The following is a 20,061-nucleotide window of genomic DNA, read 5'->3' as shown; positions in this document are numbered from 1 at the left end:
GGGTCCCCTGTTCTGTTACATGTTGAAACTATGCAAGGGACCCCAAGTACTGCCATAAAGGTCTGGTACCACAAACAGGGAAAGGTGCCAGTGGCAGCGACCCTCCTTTCCCAGGACAAAAAGCTAGCGTGTATCCTCCCAAATGGAAGGGATTTGCCATTGTTGGTTCCTAAGACTACCGTTTCTTTTCGTCCGTAGGTGTCAGCAGGCTAATATGGCACAGGGACCCTCTTGGAAGACGCTTGTCGCGTAGATTGTGAGGCAAGACCCTGTAGGGGTGGAGTGTGGGGACGGAGCCCCAGAGAGTAGTTTACAGGCTCTCGGCCTCACGTGAAGGGGTACTGGCTCAGGTGGTGAATGGCCGTCGGCTGTGGCTGATTGGCCGTCGGCTGTGGCCGGTTAGCCAATTGGCTGCTGGTATAACTGCTGCAACTACGGAGGGCCGAGGAGAGCGGAAGAGGAGGGCCGAGGAGAGTGGAAGAGGAGAGCCGAGAGAGAGAAACAGAGGAGAGAGTGGAGGAGAGTCATCGGTCGGTCAGTTGGCGGAAAGGCGGATGGCAGGTCACGCGTCCGGTGGACCCAGCCTCCAGTGAGACCATAGTGGTATGACTCCCCTACCTATGGCTCCGTGGGTGTTCCTTTTCGGCCTCACTATATCCTGCGTTCTTGTGTGGGGAGCGGGAGCAGAGACCCCACAGGCCACCCCACCTGAAAGAAGGCGCGGCGAGAAGGCCTCCGCACACGACAAATGGCGCAGTGAGCAGGGTCTCCCGCACGACAGCCCCTCAGCTTTTCCCTGGCATCAGGTGTCTTGTCCAAGCGTGGGTCGACCCTCAGGTCCACAGGACTGGCCTGGTGTGGGAACTTCAGTCCTGGGGGGCCTAAAGGCTTATATGGAAGACCTGGGAACACAGTGGAGAGTCAGCCGAGGACACCCCAAGAGATCCCAAACCACAGGCCACGCACACAGTCGGTGACCTTGAGCTGGCAGCAGCTCAGCACCCCACACCTCACACCCCACATCTCCATCTATTTCAGTCCTTGTCTGACTTCCAGTCTCTGTCACCGCCTGTCTTTGTCTGACTAGGGACCTCCCTTCATCTCTAGCTCAGGGTGTCTTATCTACCCCATGTTCCCTTTCTATCTCTCTGCCTCTCCTGCATCTTGGGTCTCTGACTCCCTCCTGTGTGTGGGGTTCCCATATGTATATATGAAATCTGTTTATATTCTCTTCTAATCTGTCTCATGTCTGTTTGATTATTAGAGCAGCCAGAAGAACCTTGAGGGTAGAGGAATGATTCTTCCTCCCCCACGTAAGCAAGTAATCGGATATGTAATAAAAGGTGAGATTTGGGAGTACAGATTCTCAGGACTGAACGATTAGATCAATGAAATATGGAACAATCTACCAATTTAACTGCTGGATGTGACACTTTTATTATTTTCAAAGGTGGGAATGAACAGGACCAAAAATTTTGCCTTGAGCAAACTGACTTTGAGCTGGTAGTTAGGAAACAAAAGATTCAGAAGCAGCCTTTGACCCTCCCCCTTTCCTCCCAAGGAGATTCATATAGAAAGACCTACTTTAGGAAGGGAGCCTTGGCATAAACTCCTTAGCATGAGGTGGGAAGACGCCCAGTGGAGCTTGCTGACCATCCTTCCCCCCCATGTCCCTTTATGTTCTGGGTTGTCTAACAATTTACCCCCTGACCCCCATTCGCCAGGAGTGTGCCACTCTTCCTAAGTTACCTGCAAAGCACCCAATCTTACTTACCTCACTGTCTTTGGAATTTTCTCATGTAAGTGAATTCCCCATGCACATATGTTAAAATTCAATTTTATCTGTTAGTCTGATTATGTTAATTTGATGATTAGTTCAGCCATAAGAAGTTGTTACCTTAGGCAAGAGAACAGGGCCACTGGGAGAGAGGGGAGGAAAGGAATGTGAGATGAAACAAAGAAAAGAGAGATCATTCCTAAGAAAAGGTGCAGCCATAGTTAATTGTAATGGATTACAAAACTATTAGCATTATAGGCAGGGAAAAATTCCTAAGAAACGCTACAGATACAGCTAATTGTAATGGGTTATAATCCTACTAGCATTGCAGTCAGGGAAAAGTCTCCACCCCTTGTGTCCTGATGACAGTTCCTACCAGGGAATCCCTCCTCCAATGGGAGGGAGTCGTTAACAAAGACACACCCTGGGAACGCCCTGGAAACACCCAGATGTGACCTGTGACTCCACCCTTGAATATTTGGGGCCCTCATTCAAATATAATCCTAAATTTTCTTTGCTCAGGAACAGTCCCTTTCTTCCTGCACTTATATACTGCATTTTGGGACTATATTTTCTTTTAATAAGTGTTTGGCCTGCTTGGCTTTGTTCACGAGGCTTTGTTCCTACATCCTGGAATGCCTACCCACTCTCCGACAACACACTTAAAAGGCTAGAGCAAAATAATTAATGTTTTAAGCCCCCACAGTATTGGGGCACTGCTAGCTCCTGGAAAGTGCTGTATCTGACAACTGAAGGACCTCTGCACGTAGAGGTAAGCGGTGTTTTTGTTCAGCCTGCCAGCCTTCCTGGTCTATTTCTGCAGGGTTGTGGAGAATTTAAAAGTGCTGTGTGTCCTTTTCCTCTCTTCTTCATGTTGATTGTCAGGAAAAAATGTTTGTGAAGCTAGCTTCTCGGGAGTTGCGACTCACAGGTTTTCTCTATTGAATCTTTCTTCCCAGAGGTGGTCATTTTTTTGGTGTCTGTCTCTTGTGTCATTTGTCCTGAAATACCAGAGACAGAAAGCCTTTGGCTTCCTTGGTTAAGCTGTAAAAAGGCTTTTTGGTTTGAGTAGCTATTAAAATCCTACCGTAAGTGACCAGACTATGGAACCTTAGAATTCGAAAAACTTGAAAATCTGAAAATATGTTGGACAACGTGTAAGAGACCGTTAGCATGAGAACAGCTACTTTAAGGTCAGGGTTAACAGCCCTTAGCTTAAAACAACCTAATTGTAAATTTCAGGATGTGGGCAGTTGCAGCACAGAGACCAGAAGTCCTGTAGCTTATCTTATACTCTTTGAAGCTATGTAAGTCCTGTAGCTTATCTTATACTCTTTGAAGCTATGTAAGTCTTGTAGCTTATCTTATACTCTTTGAAGCTATGTAAGTCCTGTAGTTTATCTTGTACTCCCTAAGACTATGGAAAATTACTGAGTGCCTTAAGAACGCTATAAAAACCCTTAGCTTTAAGGGTTTGGGGTCCTTGTTAAAACCCGCTGCGTCGGGCAGAGACTGGGACCCCAGCTGGCTGGAAATAAACCTCGCTGTGTGACTTGTATTATCGTATGTGTCCTCTGTCTGTCTGAGGGGTGGACGATTCCAGGACTTAACAAACGTTCATGAGAAACAGCTGTTTTATTGGACCCTAGAGAAAGACCACATGTTTAATACAAAGGGATACAAGGAAATTTAACTATTCTTAAGCTTTTGATTTAGTTATTCAGCTTCCTGGGTCTTACAGAAGCTAATATCAACATTAGGTTTGAAAAAGGCAGAAGGGAAAGTCAAGAGAAGTGCAAATATTAACAAACTTTGGACATTTAAGATTATGAGAATTGGTATGTTGAAACCAGCTTTAAAGGATTTAATAACGTATCAAAAACTTGAGAAAAATGGAAGCTGATTTTTCAGTCTGATAGAAGTGAGAAAGTCTCAGCATCACCCCAGGGCCCTCTGCGGAGTAGATATGAAATGGAAACACAGCCCACAACTGCCCCAGGCCCGCTGAGCTAAACAAGATAAAAATTTCAAAAGGGGCAGTTTTAACAATAAAAGCCTCCCTCGTCCAGCCTGGCTCCCCTTTTCCTGCCTCCTTAAAGGCTGTGCAGCACAAATAAAACCCTGAGCACAGTCCCCTTAGCTGTAGACAGGAAGACTCCATGCAGGAGCCTCACAAAACTTTACCTGCCATGTGTGTTTAGCTTTTCCTGAATTACCTGTACATCTCCCATTCTTCATCTAAAATCTAAGAGCCCCCCCTTGTCTAAAATGGCATATTTACCTGATTTCTTCTCACTGTCTTTGGAAACGTCATGCTTATGTGAATCCTACGTGCACGTGTATTACAATTCCTGGTCTCTGTCTGCAGTTGGGTAGAAGTTAGAACAGGTGTGAGGCTTTGTCACCTTTCTGAATTTACATTGACAGAAAAATATTTGTGAAGCTAACTTCTTGCACCGAGAGAATCCAGAGTCTTCTTTATTCTTTCCTCCCAGAGAGGTTCCTTTTTTCCTGTGAGTGTATTTTGCGAGCCCTTTGCCCTAAGAAGGACCTACCATGGGGACAGAACACAGGCACAGGCCTCCGTAAGCCTGTCGTTGGAGCCGGCCTCACAGGCTGGGGAGTTAAGCGGTTCTCTTCAGACCGGCGTCTGCGGAGACAAACTATGCTGTGGGTCCCTCTGTAAAAATCTCTTCAGGTTTTTCTTTCCTTCTCATTCTGTGTCCCGGGAGCTTGGCTGTGTGACCAAGGTCCTCTCTGGTCCCCACCATCAGCCAGGTGCACTTACTCCATTGGGCATGGTGGCCAGTGAGATAAGCTGGGGTTCCCAGTGCCCCTCTGCCTGGCTGTGCCAGCTCCCAGGGGAGTGTGTCCTGAGGGGCCTCTGCCCATAAGGGGCATCTGTCCCCCCTGCCTTCCTTACCCTTTAGTGCTGGACAGATCCCGGTCCAGTAGCACCTGCTGGGGCCACAGATTAGTGGGTTTGGGGCTGGAGGTGCCTCCCATTTTGTGGGAGACCTGAGACACCCTGTCCACACCACCATCCCTACTGCCTGTGTGACGAAGGTCTGTGCTTTCTCTGACTGTCTTGGGGGTGACCCTTCGGCTCTGGGAGGGCTGCTTCCTCTGCACTCGGTGTGGAGGGGCCTCTGGCTTCCTGGCCTGAGCTGTAAAGAGGCTGGTTGGTGTCTCACTATTTAGACCTCAGTGTCCATGTACAGACAATGGGTCCTTGGAATGGGGAAAACTTATAAATTTACATTGTGTTATAGAGCTCTTGTGACAACCAGCTGTTTTTTGGTAAAATGTCTTGTGTGTTCTCTATAGTTATTACTAATTCTGTCAATTTGTGATCTCTGGGTGAAACCAGTTTGTGTTGGTGTGTGGTAAGATGTTTTGTAGCTCCAGACTCTGTTACCAGTTTGTGATATTTGATTGGCTTTAACAAATTAAATGCTTATATAAACTAAGAAATAAAATACAAACTAACCCAAATACTTTATGACCTGGTGAAATATTTGATATTAAAGCTGGTTTTAGTTTGGTTTGATCACAGTCATGCGTTTGACAATTAGCATAAAATACAATTTTTTCTAACTGGGTTTATAAAAATTAGTTATCTGTTTAAAAATATGTCAAGAAAATAGCTTTGGTAATTACTGACTTTGAAATCTCAAAGTTTTCACTACTATATAAAATAGGTACAATTAAAATAAAAGGTATTTAGGTAAAGTTTTAAGTGATAATTGCATTGTATATATACACTGAAAAGATTTTCTAGGTGTCTGGTAATTGGAAATTTTAAAGTTTTATCATATAAATTAAATGATGCATAGTTATTGAACGTCTAGAGCATTTCCAAATAAAATAATGAAACACTAATTACTGAACATTGGTTTATCAACTTTTTGCTATTTATTGTAGATGAACTGAATATATTTGGGTGTATTAGTAAACATGTTTTTTGCCACATTAAAATTTTTGTGCTAAGAGGAAACGTATTTCTAGAAATTATGAAATGTGTTCATAATTGCATCAAGCTAAAGAATCCTGGTGTAGCTGCACGGTTGGTCACTTAGTTTTCACTGCTGATTAAGACGGACATTTGAATTGCTTATGTCTCTGCTATTGTGAACAGCGCTTCTGTGGATTCATGTAACAACCTTTCACACTTGTTTTCAATTTTGGGGGTATATTTCTAGAAGTGGATCTGTTGAGCCACATGAGCATTTTTTTGTGGGGTGGAAATTTCAAAGTGTTGCATGCAGAGACCACACCATTGTACTTTTTCACGTTCAATGTTTAAGAGTTCTAATTTCTCTACATTGTTCCTGCCATTTGTTAGTTTTAGTTTCTGGATTATAGCACTTCTGGTACATGTGAGGGGGTATCACATTGTGGTTTTAATTTGCATTTGCATCATGACTAATGATTTTTAACATCTTACTGTGCTTGTTGACTATTTGCATGTCTCATCTGGAGACGGTTCTATTCAAGTCTATTTTAAAATTTTAGTCATTTGTCTTTTTTTGTTCTTGAGTTGTAAAAGTTCTTTGTCTCCTGGATAACAGACTATTATCAGATATATAATGTGTACCTATTTGGTTCCATTTTATGGCGCATCTTTCCACTTTTGGGATTGCTTATTTTGATGCATGTATGTTTTTAATTTTGAGGAAGTCCAATTTATCTCTTTTTGTTGTTATAGCTTGTATGTGGTGTCATATCTAAGAAACCATCACTAATCCAAGGTCATGAAAATGTATCTCCACGTTTTGTTTGAGAGTTTATACTTTTACTGCCTATATTTAAGCCCTTCAGGTATTTTAAGTTTTGTGTGTGGTGTGAGGTTGGGGTCCAATTTCTCTCTTCATTTGGATGGCCAGTTGCCCAGCACCATTTGTTGGAAAACCCTCCTTTACCCAATGTCATGTTGTCTGCCCTTAATCAAAAATCAATGGGCATACATGTGGGGGAGCTGCTGTGAGCCCTGCGGTCACCCTCTGTGAGTGGGTATGCCCCATCTGTGGGTCTGGACATGGCCCTGCAGCTCTCCCCACAGTAACCCAGCACCGTACAAGGGAGCCGTAAAACTGTGGTTGCGTTCTTATTTGACATCGACAACATGTTAGGATATAACATGCGTGACATGTATCCACCTGAAACCTTTACTCCAATGCAGAAATGTGGGCTCACCCTTGCCTGTAACTACTCATCCTGAACTCATGAAATACCTGAATAATGTGGTGGAACAATTGAAAATTTCATTATAGAAGAGTTCAGTTCAGAAACTGGTGGCAGTCCTCTCAAATATTGAAAGGGGTGAGGTCCTTAAAAGATGATAATTTGATATTGATCGTGACAAGACTGCCAAAAATGACAGTACACTCAGAGAAAAGGCTCAGAAAGCTCTCCAAAATGAAATTTGTTCTGTGTTCAGATAGATCACAGCTACAATGACATTCCTGCCAGTGTTGAAAGTTTCTTGTTTATTTGATCTACTGATTTATACAAAGATTAGGTTGTGCCTGAAAAATGGGAAGAGTCAGGAGTACAGTTGATTACCAATTGTGAGCAAGTCTGCCTTCCTGCCTCACTACCACAATCCAGAGTACATAGCATGGTGGCCTACAGAATCTCTGGTAATGACTGAAGATGAGAACACTAACGTAAATCCTCAGATGTGCTTCTCCTGAAACCAAGTCAACTGTAGTTGATATATTTTATTGCTTAACTTTTAGATGGGGGAAAACTTAACATACTTTATAGGACCGTGCATGATTGTCCCATTTTGGGGGTACCTGTTTGACTTTCCAGGGTGTTGCCACAATTTTTTGCAGTGTTCGAAAAAGGGACCTAGCAGATTACTTCGGCCTTGTAATGTCAATTCCTTGAAGGTGGTAACTGTAGATAGGAAAAACTTTGATATCACATGAAATGCCATCCCAAATCACACCTTTTGATCAAGTGACTTGACTCAGAATACAGGTAGGGAGGTATTTAAATATGAAACACAACAAAAGAAGTCTGAATACTCAGAATCTTTGTTTAGGTCCTAAAGTATCTGATAATACATAAATAACAAAATATTGCTATTACGTCCTTTTGCCATTTATTTCATTTGTATGGTAACCATACTGAAAAAAATCTCCAATTATTGGATTGTAATTTATATAAGTTACACTTACAAAACTAATATTTCTAGTGTTTAAATTCCGGTGATAGAGCACTTTTTAAAATGTCTTTCTGGGGGTGGCCTGTTAGCTCACTTGGTTAGAACGTGGTGCTGCTAGCACCAAGGTTGCCGGTTCAATCCCCACATGGGCCACTGTGAGCTTCGCCCTCCTTACCAAAAAAAAAAAAAAAAAAGGAAAAGAAAATAGAAAAAAAGTGTCTTTCTGTGTTTTATAAAATAAAGCTGTAAATGACAATAAGTTAATAAGTTGATAAATAAGTTAAATGTGTATGTTAAAAAAAAATCTACTGGTTTAAACGGACAGTTTTATTTCTGGGCCCTCAATACAATTCCATTGATCTCTGTGTATATCTCTATGCCAGTGTCACCATGTTTTCCTTACTGTGGCTTTGTACTAATTACGAATTACGTTTGTGAAGGGTGAGCCTCCAACTTGATTTGGTTTTTGAAGATCCTTATGGCTCTTTTCTTCCCTGGAAATTTGCTATGAATATTAGGATCAGCTTGTGTGTTTTTCCACAAAGGCCTTGGGGCCTTTTCACAGGAATGACACTGAATCCTTACATTGCATCTGTTCTGTTGCCATTCTAACAATTTCCATCACCATGGGATGGCCTCACATTTATTTAGGTAGGTTTCTTTAATTTCTTTCAGCGAAGAAAGACATTATGTTTTGTAATTTTCAGTGTAGAAGCCTTGCACTTTTATTAAAACTTCCTAAGTATTTTATCAAAGTTGATGTTATATAAAATGGAATTGTTTTCTTAAATTCTTTTTAAAATCATTCCTTGCTAGTGTATACAAATAAAACAGATTTCTGTGTAGTGATATTTTTTCATTTAACTTTGAATTACTTTACTAGTAATAATAATTTTTTGTTGATTCTTTTGGAAGTTATGTATATAAGATGTGATGTGTCATCTGTGAATACACAGTTTCAGTTTTTCCTTTCACAGGAAGCCTCTCATTTGTTTCCTAATTTCTCTGGATCGAGCTTCTGGTACATTATTGAATGACAGTGGTGAAAGCCAGCATCCTGGCCTTGTTCCTGATTTCAGGAATAAACCTGTCATCTTAAAAAATGCGCCATGAAGCTTGCTTAAGTATTGCCTAATGTTCTTGATCACATTGAAGAAACTTCCTTTTATCCCTACTTTCTTGAGTGTTTCGATCGTGAAATAGGATTGGGTTTTGTGAAAAGCTTTATGTGATCATGTGTTTTTCCTTCATACTGTTGCTGGGTATTCCATGGTTGATTTCAGTTCGTTGAACAACCTTTGAGTTTCTGGTGTAAACACAGTTGCTTACAGTGCATGATTATTTTAATGTGCAGTTGGTTTCATAGTCCTGCTTTATGGAACATTATTACATCTCTATAAGGGATATAGATCTGTATATTCTGTTTTTGTGACCTACTTCTGATTTGACTGGTTAGGGACTATTAGTGCCCTACAGGGCTGGGGTTGGGGCTGAGGTGGAGTGTGGTGCTGACTTAGGGGTGAAGGTTAAGATTATGGGTTACAGTTTGGTTATGGTTTATGTGTATTGTTTATAGCTACATGTATGTTATATGGTTTATGGGATTGATTATGGATTACGTTTATGGTTTATGGCTATGTGTTTTTGATTATAGTTTATGGTTACAGTTATGGTTTACGGATATGGTTCCTAGTTTGTGGTTTCTGGTGATGGTTTAGTATTGTGGTGAGGGTTTAGGTTATGGTTTATAGTGATGGTTATAGTGATGTTTATGATTGTAAGGTTTTACAGTTTACATTAAGGTTAGATTTAGGCTTAGGGCTAAGGGTTTAGTGTTTAGGTTTTAAAGGTTAGGTTTTAGGTTTGGGGTTAGGGTTAGGGCTCAGTGATGTGGAATCTGCTGCTTTCCTGACCCAGCATCTGTTCTCTGGCCCCAGTCCAGCACCTCAGCTTCCAGGGAACTCCTCTCAGTTGCTTCCGGTCCTACCTGACATATCAGAATCGAGATCCCTGAATGGGGAAGATGAGGACACTGGGTGGGGACCGATCTCAGGGGAACTTCCGAACTGCTTTGTCCCCTTTCCTTCCGTCCCAGGAGAGGGAACTCCAGAGCAATGTGATGAGAATAAGCGGGAGGAAGAGGTCATGGATGGCTCATTGGTTAGTATTTTCATTATTTTAGGGTCCATTTTGTTAATGGAAATCACCCATTTCGACGCAATAGGTGTATCTTGCTTTAGTTTTAGTTTCTCTTCTCTTTCCATATTTGTTACAATCAATGTACACATGTTGATGCATTATTATTCACGAAAGTCTGTATTTTATTTAGATTCCTGCATTCAGGCTCAGTCTCAGTGCTGACACCTCTATCTGTTAAAGCCCATACCAGACAGGTTAATGCTGACCGCTGGGGTACCTGGTGAGTGAATCGGGGTGTTATGATACGAAATGAGACCAGGAGAAGAACATGAGGCCGGATAAAGTCTCAACACTGTGCTGACCATAGAGGCTTTACTCTCTAGCCCAAGTGAAGCTGTTGGTAGTTGTAGGCACAGGAAGTGACAGGATTAGATCCCTAACTTAGTTAGAAAGATGTAGCTGGTCACAGTGTGGAGGTTGCACTGGATGAGAGAAGGACAGTGGCAGGGAGACCAGTGAGTAGAGTGATGAGAGGCGCTCTGGCCTCAGCTGAGACAGGACCTTGAATTTGGAGAAGAGTGGGGTTTGAAGACCAGGGAGGGGCTGTGGTGAGCCCTGCCCTGTGGATGAAGCTGGCACAGATGCCAGAGTCAGCACTCAGGGGACTGTGGCTGTATGGACACCAACAGGAGAGCTCATTCTGCCACAAGGAGACTATCTGCTAAACTCTTGATCCTTCCAGCCCATAGAGGTAGAGAAAGGACTGAGAAGGGAAGAGGGAGGGGGAGTGAGGGCCCGTCACCTGTGGGGCAGGAGCTGACCTGCCTCACCGCACTGATCTCACAGCCACCTGAGAGGGAGCGGTTACCCCAGGTGAGGAGGCTGACTTTCCATGTCTTTGTCTAAAGTCACACAGCTAGTACTTGGAGGAGACAGAAGCCAGCTCTGCGCCTGTCTGAGGCTCAGGCACCCCTCCATAAGGAAAGTGTCACCCCAGACTCCATTCTGAGCAGCCAGGAAGCTCTTGTCAGTTGTGACCTCAGAGGAAGGGAAGATGGGGAGAAGCAGACCTGTGCTCGGGGCTGAGGAGGAAGAGATTTTCAAAGGCCCAAGCACAGGACTCCCCCATTGCATAGCTGAGGGGGACTCATTGTCATAGGATCTGGTGCGGCTTGTGCTCCTGTGAAAGGCCAGGCCACCACCTCAGTCCCCACTGCCTGCCCTGGTCCCACCCCAAAACCTGCTTGGGTGAGTACAAGGCAAGCTGGACCATTAGGTAATGTGCAGAGTTTCTTCAAATGGAATGACCGTGATGCACCCTAATGCTGCCAGGACTGTTTGTATCCAGTGTGTGCAAACGCTGTTGGCCCATGTGAGTCCATGTCGGTCCCGGTTCTGGACTCAGAGCTGTGTTACAATCACTCTCCCGTTTACCTGTGTATGGAGATAATAATTGTTTCTGCCTTTTCTGGAAAATGGGAGCAGTAGGTGCGTTGAGGCCTGTGAAGGGCCTGAAACAGGATTTATCTCCCAGTGAGCTCAGTCCCAGGGGCCTGGATTCTCAATTGAAGGACGGTGGGCAGGGACACGCTCTCTGCTGCCACCTCGTGTGGAATGTGGGAATGACACCCATTCATGTGTCACCCGTACAGGCTATTATTTGCTCCCACTTTGTGGGCAGCTTTACAACAGTCACGCTCGACCTTCTTTCTTTAGACACCTGAAGTGCCCATATCAACTTCAATTAAAAAGGGGCACAAACTTTGTAAGTGATGCTCAAATGTGTTAAAGTCAAGGTTCATTCTTCTTAAATTACAGAGAAAGGAAGAAGAAAGAAGGAAGTCAAAGATACCTCTGGAAATTTGATTGTTTGCCTGTAAGAATTTCCTAAATCACTGGCCAGAAATATTGTTACAAAATTAGGGGGTAAGTCAATGCACCCGATTTTGTCTGTGGGTTTGTTGTAACTTACACTAGTGAGGTTTCAGTAGTTGGATTTCAACTAAGTTTTCGAGGGCTTGTCTTTTTTATGCTGCATTGATTTAATTACTACATTTATAACACAACAGGATTCAATCTTATACAGCAAAACGTACTTTAATCTGAACTCAGTTAAATGTTTTTATCTAGAGTATTATCAGGTATTTTTCTTCTGAACGGGAATTGCGTGTCTTTTTTTTCTTTTGAAGCACCCTACCCCGAATTTGTTACTCTGGAGTCTGTTAACAGTACCCGATAGGCAGGACTGCATGCTGGTAGGGGAGAGTGTGGGGAGCCATGGTTGCAGTTAACTTTAAAGCCTTAATGGCTTGGTTTATGCTTAACCTATTTCCTCCCCCTGAGGCAATTATCTCTGCCTGCATCTGGAGAGTGCTTGCAGGCTGCTCAGGAATGTGGTGGGAGTGGCCAGTTCCCAGAACAGAAGGCTGATGCCTATCAGGGCAATTGATAAGATAATTACTTTTGGGAGTTTCAGTGAATTTTGTGTCTCCTATGTTAAAGTTAAAGATTTACTGTTAACTAGGTAATGCATTTTTGTGCTTGTTAAACTGCACGTCCACAGAATGTATAAATTCTGGGGACAGAATAAACTCAGCGGCTTCAGCATCACTGGAGTCCGATCGATCGCATCATCATTTGTGTGAGTGTCTTTTTTCATTCCCACTCCCCTTGTCAGGAACCGTTCGACTCGTGGCGGCTGGCTCGCCGCAAGTGGTGCCCGAACAGGGACTGAATATAGGGGTAATAGTGAGGAACACCGCGTGGCAAGGGCCCGGCTCGTATAAGAGCTAATCTCAGTGGATGCGCGGTGAGTAAGGCACTGTCCCCTCGGTCGAATGAATGTGTGAATGATTGATAGTTCCACGACTTTTTGTCACGGAGCTTGATTGGGCCCCAATCTGCGGTTCTGGTTCTGTCATACGGCATAACGGCAACTGGGCTTTATAGTCCACCTGTCCAGGGGGTTATACCGGAGCGCCTCTAGCCAAGACAGATTTAGTCCCGCCAGGGGCACGGCCAGACGGGCATCAGATTGTTTTTTTCGTTGTTGTTTGAAAGAAGGACCGAGTCAGGGAAAAGGATGGGTCATGCAAGCAGCAAAGAACCTGTATGTTAGAGGACTTAAGAAATTGCTTGCCGCCCGTGGCAGTCGGGTGAGCAGAGAACAGTTAGACAAGTTTTTAGAATTTGTAAAAGAAGTTTGTCCGTGGTTTCCAAAAGAAGGCACTGTCAGTCTGGGAACTTGGGAAAAAGTGGGAGAACAGTTCAGAGACTGCTTAGATCTCAGGCGTAAGAGTTGCAAGTTAGAGAAAGTGAAACAAGCCGGCGATGAGGAGGGAGGGGGCGCAAAGTTGTTAGAGGGAGTTCTTAAAGTTAACAAAGAGCCGGTTGCTGAAGAATCTCCGGTCGAGTCTTGGGAAGATTTAGACCCTCAGGATCAAAAAAAATTAAAAGATGAAACAGCCAAATATGATAGGGACAAAAACCCTCCTTTAGTGGCTATGACTCTAAAAGACGAGCAACCTGCAAGCACTGCACTTTCTTTTGCAGATCAGCTAAAAAAGATTCAGGGACAGCTGATTGAACTTAAAGTTGCTGTGGACGGAGGAAATTGTCCTCGGAGTCCCCAGATTCCTTTTAGAAATCAATGAAATCCTCGGGGTAAAGATCCCCCTTGGAAGCAGAGGTGCAAAGATTACAAGCTGCACTTACTTCCCTCTCTGTTCAAATGCAATTAGTCCAGGCTCAACAGACTGGGCCTTTATTAAAATCTCAATCAAAATAGAAGCCTAGATTACAATTAAGTTCTCCTCCAAGTGTAGTTGCAGGGCTGGATCCACAGCCTGAGGCCCCTGTTGTAGCCCCTGTGACAATCAGACAATTACCAGGCGTAAAAGATCAAAGGTGCCCCCAATAAAAGATTTTACAAGCTGCTAGTACAGGAGCAACTTTAAAAGGGACACATTGCTTCCTCCAATTCTCCCTGGAATTCTCCCATTTTTGTTATTAAAAAAAAAAAAATCTGGTCAATAGAGATTATTACAAGATTTACAAAAAGTTAATGAAACCATAGAATTAATGGGAGCCTTACAGACAGGCTTGCCCTGTCCTGCAGCCACACCAGAACACACATATAAAATTGTTTTGGACTTGAAAGATTGTTTTTATACTATACCTTTAAATCCTGATAACTGCCCTAGGTTTGCTTTCAGTGTTCCTTCTGTTAATTTACAAAAACCTTTTAAGAGATATCATTGGCTAGTTCTACCTCAGAGAATGGCTAATAGCCCTACATTATGTCAAAAATTTGTATCAGTGGCAATAGAACCTACCCAAAGGGCATTTTCAGATATTTACATCATCCACTACATGGATGACATACTTCTTGCCCACTCTTGTGAACCAAAGTTGCTTGCTGCTTTTGCTCATTTACAAAAAAAGCTCCACAATTATGGGCTAGTTATAGCCCCAGAAAAAATTCAACAAGTGCCTCCTTACTCTTATCTGGGATATTGTTTAATGCCTCAGGCCATTGTGCCTCAAAAAATACAAATCCGGCGAGATTGTTTAAAAACATTAAATGATTTCCAAAAGCTACTGGGAGACATTAGCTGGATTAGACCTCAGTTGCGGTTGACAACCGGTGAATCACAACCTTTGTTTAAAATGTTACGTGGGGAAGCTGATCCTACTTCTCCCCGCGAGATAACACGGGGAAGAGGCTTTGCTTGTATTTCTCCAGGTCCGGAAGAAAAATCTTTGTAAATTCCTGGTCGGTGTTAAACCATACCATGAGCGACAGCCCACAGAAGAGAAGACATCTATAGATACCCATCCACGCCCCTAGGGTGTGGAAAAGCTCTCACATTCCGCAGCTGCAGAAGGACTTTCCACTTCAGACCCTGTTAAATGGATAAAGACTTTGGGTAGAGGGTTTGCTGGGGATATTGCTATTCTGTTTATTGTTCTGTTTATTTTACATAGTCCTCAGATGTAAACAAATAGACCTCCGATGGGCTGTAAATGAAATAACTACACGTTCTTTGTTTCTCATGCTTCAAAAACAAAAAAGGGGGAGATGTAGTCACACAACAGCCTAGCCGACTGTCCCCCCATGTCTTTCCTTAAGGAAAGAAAAGTCAGTGAGACTGTGCCTTTTTAGGAACTTTGCTTATCTCTATATTTTACACCTTATGTCTCTCTGTCTGGTCCCCAAAAGATGGTTTGCAGCCAAAGACGGGTAAGATATCTCGTGGGAGATACAACCTAAGCCAGGCGGAACCGAGTGGGGACCCCCAATGGGCTGCCGTAGAAAAATAAGGGAAGGGGCCTTGCCTCCCCTTCCCCCTGCCTGGGAAAAGCCACTGCTGTCTCTGGCTTTCCTCAAAGGAGATCAGTAGCCAATGACGGGTAATGATCAGTAAGCGTTTTTACAACCTAAGACGAGTCGATCGCTTTGATGATCGATATCCAATGACGGGTAAGTGAAAATGTCTGTACTGACTACCTAAGCCAGACATGATCTCAATAAATAAAAAAGGGGGATATATAGGGAGCTGGAGCATTAAGGGTTAAGAAAATGTAACTTCAAGCAGAGTTTGGGAGGATGGCTGAGGGAAACTCCGATAAGCATAAAAAACAAACAGACACCTGCTGTTCTGGGAATGGGACAATATCAAAAGGTCTAAAGACAGTCAGGGTCAAACTTTGAGAAAACATAACTAATCTGTACTTGCTGCCTCAGCTGCTTTATGTAACCTTCTTGTTTCTGTGTGTATAAAAGAAAGCTGGCTTCATGATAAAATTCAAAGTATGAGAGAAGCTGAACCTTTAAAATTTGATGCAGCTCAGGCTGCCTCTGAATTTGTTGATGTTCTTAGGAATGTTTTGCCCTCTATGCCTTATATTACTCATTCTGTTATATTTCTTACATTGGGCATCTGTGTTTGTTTGGTTCTGTGCCTACTCCCCATCCTCATTAGATGTTTCATCAGCAAAATGTTAGACTTACGAGCTGACATCCATCAGCTTGAGCTTAAGGCAAGCCATAAGCTTCTCTCCCCTGTGCATTTATGAGGGATGGGTTAGTCAACGACGGGTAAATACTTGGGAGCCGCTTCAACACCTAAGACAGGGCTTGTATGATAAAATATGAGTACCAATGACGGGTAAGTTGAGGCAGGTGTCCTAAAACACCTAAGACAGGCACCATCACCTCGCCATCCTGGCTGGATGGATTTTGTTCCTATAAAATAAAAAAGGGGGAGATGTGGGGAGCCATGGTTGCAGTTAACTTTAAAGCCTTAATGGCTCGGTTTATGCTTAACCTATTTCCTCCCCCTGAGACAATTATCTCTGCCTGCATCTGGAGGGTGCTTGCAGGCTGCTCAGGAATGTGGTGGGAAGGCCAGTTCCCAGAACAGAAGGCTGATGCCTATCAGGGCAATTGATAAGATAATTACTTTTGGGAGTTTCAGTGAATTTTGTGTCTCCTATGTTAAAGTTAAAGATTTACTGTTAACTAGGTAATGCATTTTTGTGCTTGTTAAACTGCACGTCCACAGAATGTATAAATTCTGGGGACAGAATAAACTCAGCGGCTTCAGCATCACTGGAGTCCGATCGATCGCATCATCATTTGTGTGAGTGTCTTTTTTCATTCCCACTCCCCTTGTCAGGAACCGTTCGACTCGTGGCGGCTGGCTCGCCGCAGGGGAGGGTGGTTTTATGGTTTGTTTCCTTTTGTAAGAAGATAAACCAAACTTATACTTTATTCCACTACTTTCTGCTTGGGAGGAATGGTCGGGTTGCAGGCCAGGCTCTTACTGTCTTTCCCTCCATAAGTACTTCAGCCCACGAGTCATCTTCTCCTCACATGTCTCTTCAGTTCCGGTTCTTTCCACTGTGCTACAGTATGTTCACCTCTCACTAACCAATGTAGCGTCTGGTTTTGGCTCTCTGTTCAACTTATTGGCCTGCAATTTTTTTCCCACCACCAAATTTCCGTCTTTGGAAATGACCCTACTCTTACAACCTTTCACTTGTTTAATAGCTATTTTCTTATTAATTCCCTGTCAGCCATCGTCTATACCTGTCACTCAAATGAAAACCACACCGAGGTGGAATCTCCAGCAGCTACTTGTCCTCATATCTGTAGTGGTCCTCGTGGTTGATTCCTGCTTCTCCCTGAAATTCTCTCCTTCCTGGATGCCACACTAACTAAATTCTCCTGATCTGTCTGTCCCCTTCCCTAGGCTGCTCTTCTGGTTCCAGGCACCCCCTGCTCAACACCAACACACACAGGAGGTCTTGACTTGACTCTCTATCTCTCTCTCCTTTTTAAGGAACTGTTTTTTGGCTGCTTGATCTGTCTTCCTTTGCCATGGTTTCAGACGTGACTTCTATTCCACTGGCTTCCGTACTCTATCACCTTCTCAGACATCTTCATTAAACTTTATCTCCGTAATTATCCCTGGTTCTTGGCTGTTTTCATTTACATGGACCATTACAACCTAAACTAAAATGTCCCAACCTGAGTTAATTCTCCTTTCCCTAAATATCTACCATTTCATGTTGACTTTCTAATTAGAGGCAGTTCCATTCTCCCAGTCACTCAGACTAGAACTTACAAAGTTCATTTCCCCTTTCCTCCCTCCCTCCCTCCCTCCCTCCCTTCCACATCCTAATCATTACCTGCGTCTGCAGACTTAGCCATATCAATCTATCATGGTTTTGCAGAGAAACAGAACAAATAAGATATGAAGATATGGAGAAAGATTTGTTTTAAGGAGTTGGCTTATGAGACTACATAGGCTGAGAAGTCCAGACTCTTCAGGGTGAGTTGGCAGACAGAAGACCCAAGAAGAGATAATGCACCAGTTCCAGTCCAAAGCCTTTCTGCTTGACTCTGTATATTAACAACACTGGAACTATTGTGAAATAGTGTGATTTCAAGTGATGTGTCTGTGCGAACGTTTCTCTACAGTGGAGAGGTTATGCTTTCCCTGTTCTCTCCACTTATTCTTAGAACAGAATGAGCTGCTGATTTTTAAAGTAGGTGTTGATAAGTCAGAGACACCCTATAATTCAACATAACAGAAAACAAAATGCCATAATAAGTAAATTCATATTTCCCCAAATTGCTCACACACTGAAGTGCAGCAAACTTAGTTAGAAGAGCATGAACTGGCCCAGGAGCCCCTGTGACATTGGGAGGGTGACTCCTCAGCATCTTCACCATTCCCTTTTCTACCATTCATATGTTGAAAAGACTTGTTTAGTCGTTCAGACATTAAGTAATTTGGGTAAACCTATACACACAATTCTGCTAAGTGTTCTGGAATAAAAGTTTATGTTTGTAGGCCTCTCCCCATTTCCCAAAGCCCTTTCTAGAGTAGAGTATATACTACTATATTTGATTTTTGATTATGGATTCAATCTCCTTATTTGTTACAGGTCTATTCAGATTTTCTATTTGTTTGTGATTTAGTGTTGGTAGGTGTTGTGTTCCTTGAAATTTATCCAACACCGTTACAACATTTGTGGTTTTTAAGAAATTCCACATACATCAAGATTATTTCCCACTGTGTAAATATTCTGTGTAAACATGATTGTAAATGGTTGTGTATATGCCATCTCATATGTATGTTGTATGTATCTAGCCCTCCTCCTGTTAAATCTAGGTTGACTTTAATTATTTCTCTGCAATGAATATCCTCATACTGTCCACACATGTAATATGAGTTCCTCAGGATAAACTTGTAGCTGTAGAGTTTCTGTATAACTGGGTCTGTGAGCATTGTTTCCTTCTCTGACCACGTTTTTCTGAGAGTATGCCAGGAAGGAGCTTAGGCTCAAAGTTTAAGTCACCAGTCGAGCAATGAGAACAATGTATGCAGATAATTTTGTCAGTATCTTTCTATTCCAATTCCACTATCCAGTAAATTATCTGCTCAATAGATGGAAAAATATGAGCATAAATGTTAGTTTTGTCTAATAGCAGTAATTCTTAAGTACAACTTTATTTAAAGAAGTTTCGCCATTATTTTTAATATGTTCACTCATGTGAGTTCTAAGTGTCATCATCAGAACAATGAATAACACCTGTTCCAGAGGCCTAATGCTGGAGTTCCCTCTCTCAGAACTCCTGCAGTCTCACATGAAGAAGTGACAATTAGAAAAGGAGCCACTCTGGGCTAAGTAACATAAAAGATTTCCCCCCCTTGAATGACAAGAGAGCAGGCTGGTGATCAGAGGAAAGGTTGCACTTTGGGCCCAACCAAGCCCCCCCACTAGTATCCTCTCATGGGAAACAATCAGGTCAACCCAGGAGCTTCTTCTCCCTCATATATAACATATATGTGTTCCCACGAGTTCCAATGAGACTTCTGGCTAGTCTCATTCTCAGAAGGCCTGGATTCTTGTACTTCTCTCCCTGAGTATGGGATTTAATTCACAGAGATTAAGGTCTCCAGACCCATTTGGCACAACCCTGCTGCTGTTCTGTGGTCATCAGTGTTTGGTGGTGGGTTGTGTGTGTGCCAATCCTTGGTTGAGTTCATTCAGCCGCTGTTTGTGCAGACTCACCACCAGCCGCTTTGGGCCCCCTGGCACCCAAGATGCTTTTCTGGAAGCAAAATCTGACCCAGACCTAAGGCAGCCTCTTGCTGGGCCCCCCTGGGCTGCTGTGTTGGGTTCACAGGAGTAGCAGAGAGACCCAACTTTGGGAGGTCAGCATGTCTCAGAGTTGGCCTTACTTAGCACAAGTCATGTGTGGCTTTTGGAAACACCTCCCCTTACACTGTTAACATTCCTGGGCTGATCCACCCGCTTGTGAGCCCCTGGTTTCCCAGGTGCTTTGGTTACAGTAAAAGCAGCAGTCATTCTGGGCTTCAGGTCAGGCCTTGTCCTAATCCACCGAATCTTACTTCCACCATGAGCTGCACTTTCTGGGTGATACAAAAACGTG

The 20,061-nt window shown here is 43.2% G+C and overlaps 1 long non-coding RNA gene across 1 annotated transcript; it reads left to right on the top strand.

Annotated features, from left to right (window-relative positions):
* Positions 1 to 2,262: 2,262 nt before the first annotated feature.
* LOC148755205 (uncharacterized) lies at positions 2,263 to 16,709 on the top strand. Its single transcript, XR_016018946.1, has 3 exons — positions 2,263 to 2,549; positions 11,910 to 12,017; positions 12,769 to 16,709. It is a non-coding gene; the product is annotated as an uncharacterized LOC148755205 (long non-coding RNA).
* The last annotated feature ends 3,352 nt before the right edge of the window (positions 16,710 to 20,061 follow it).

The sequence above is a fragment of the Rhinolophus sinicus genome, chromosome 15 (genome assembly GCF_057876585.1).
Source record: "Rhinolophus sinicus isolate RSI-liver-muscle chromosome 15, RSI-T2T, whole genome shotgun sequence".
In the NCBI taxonomy this organism is placed as follows: domain Eukaryota; kingdom Metazoa; phylum Chordata; class Mammalia; order Chiroptera; family Rhinolophidae; genus Rhinolophus; species Rhinolophus sinicus.
Note: the sequence above shows the minus strand (reverse complement) of the source record. Positions and strands in the feature narration are given on the sequence as shown.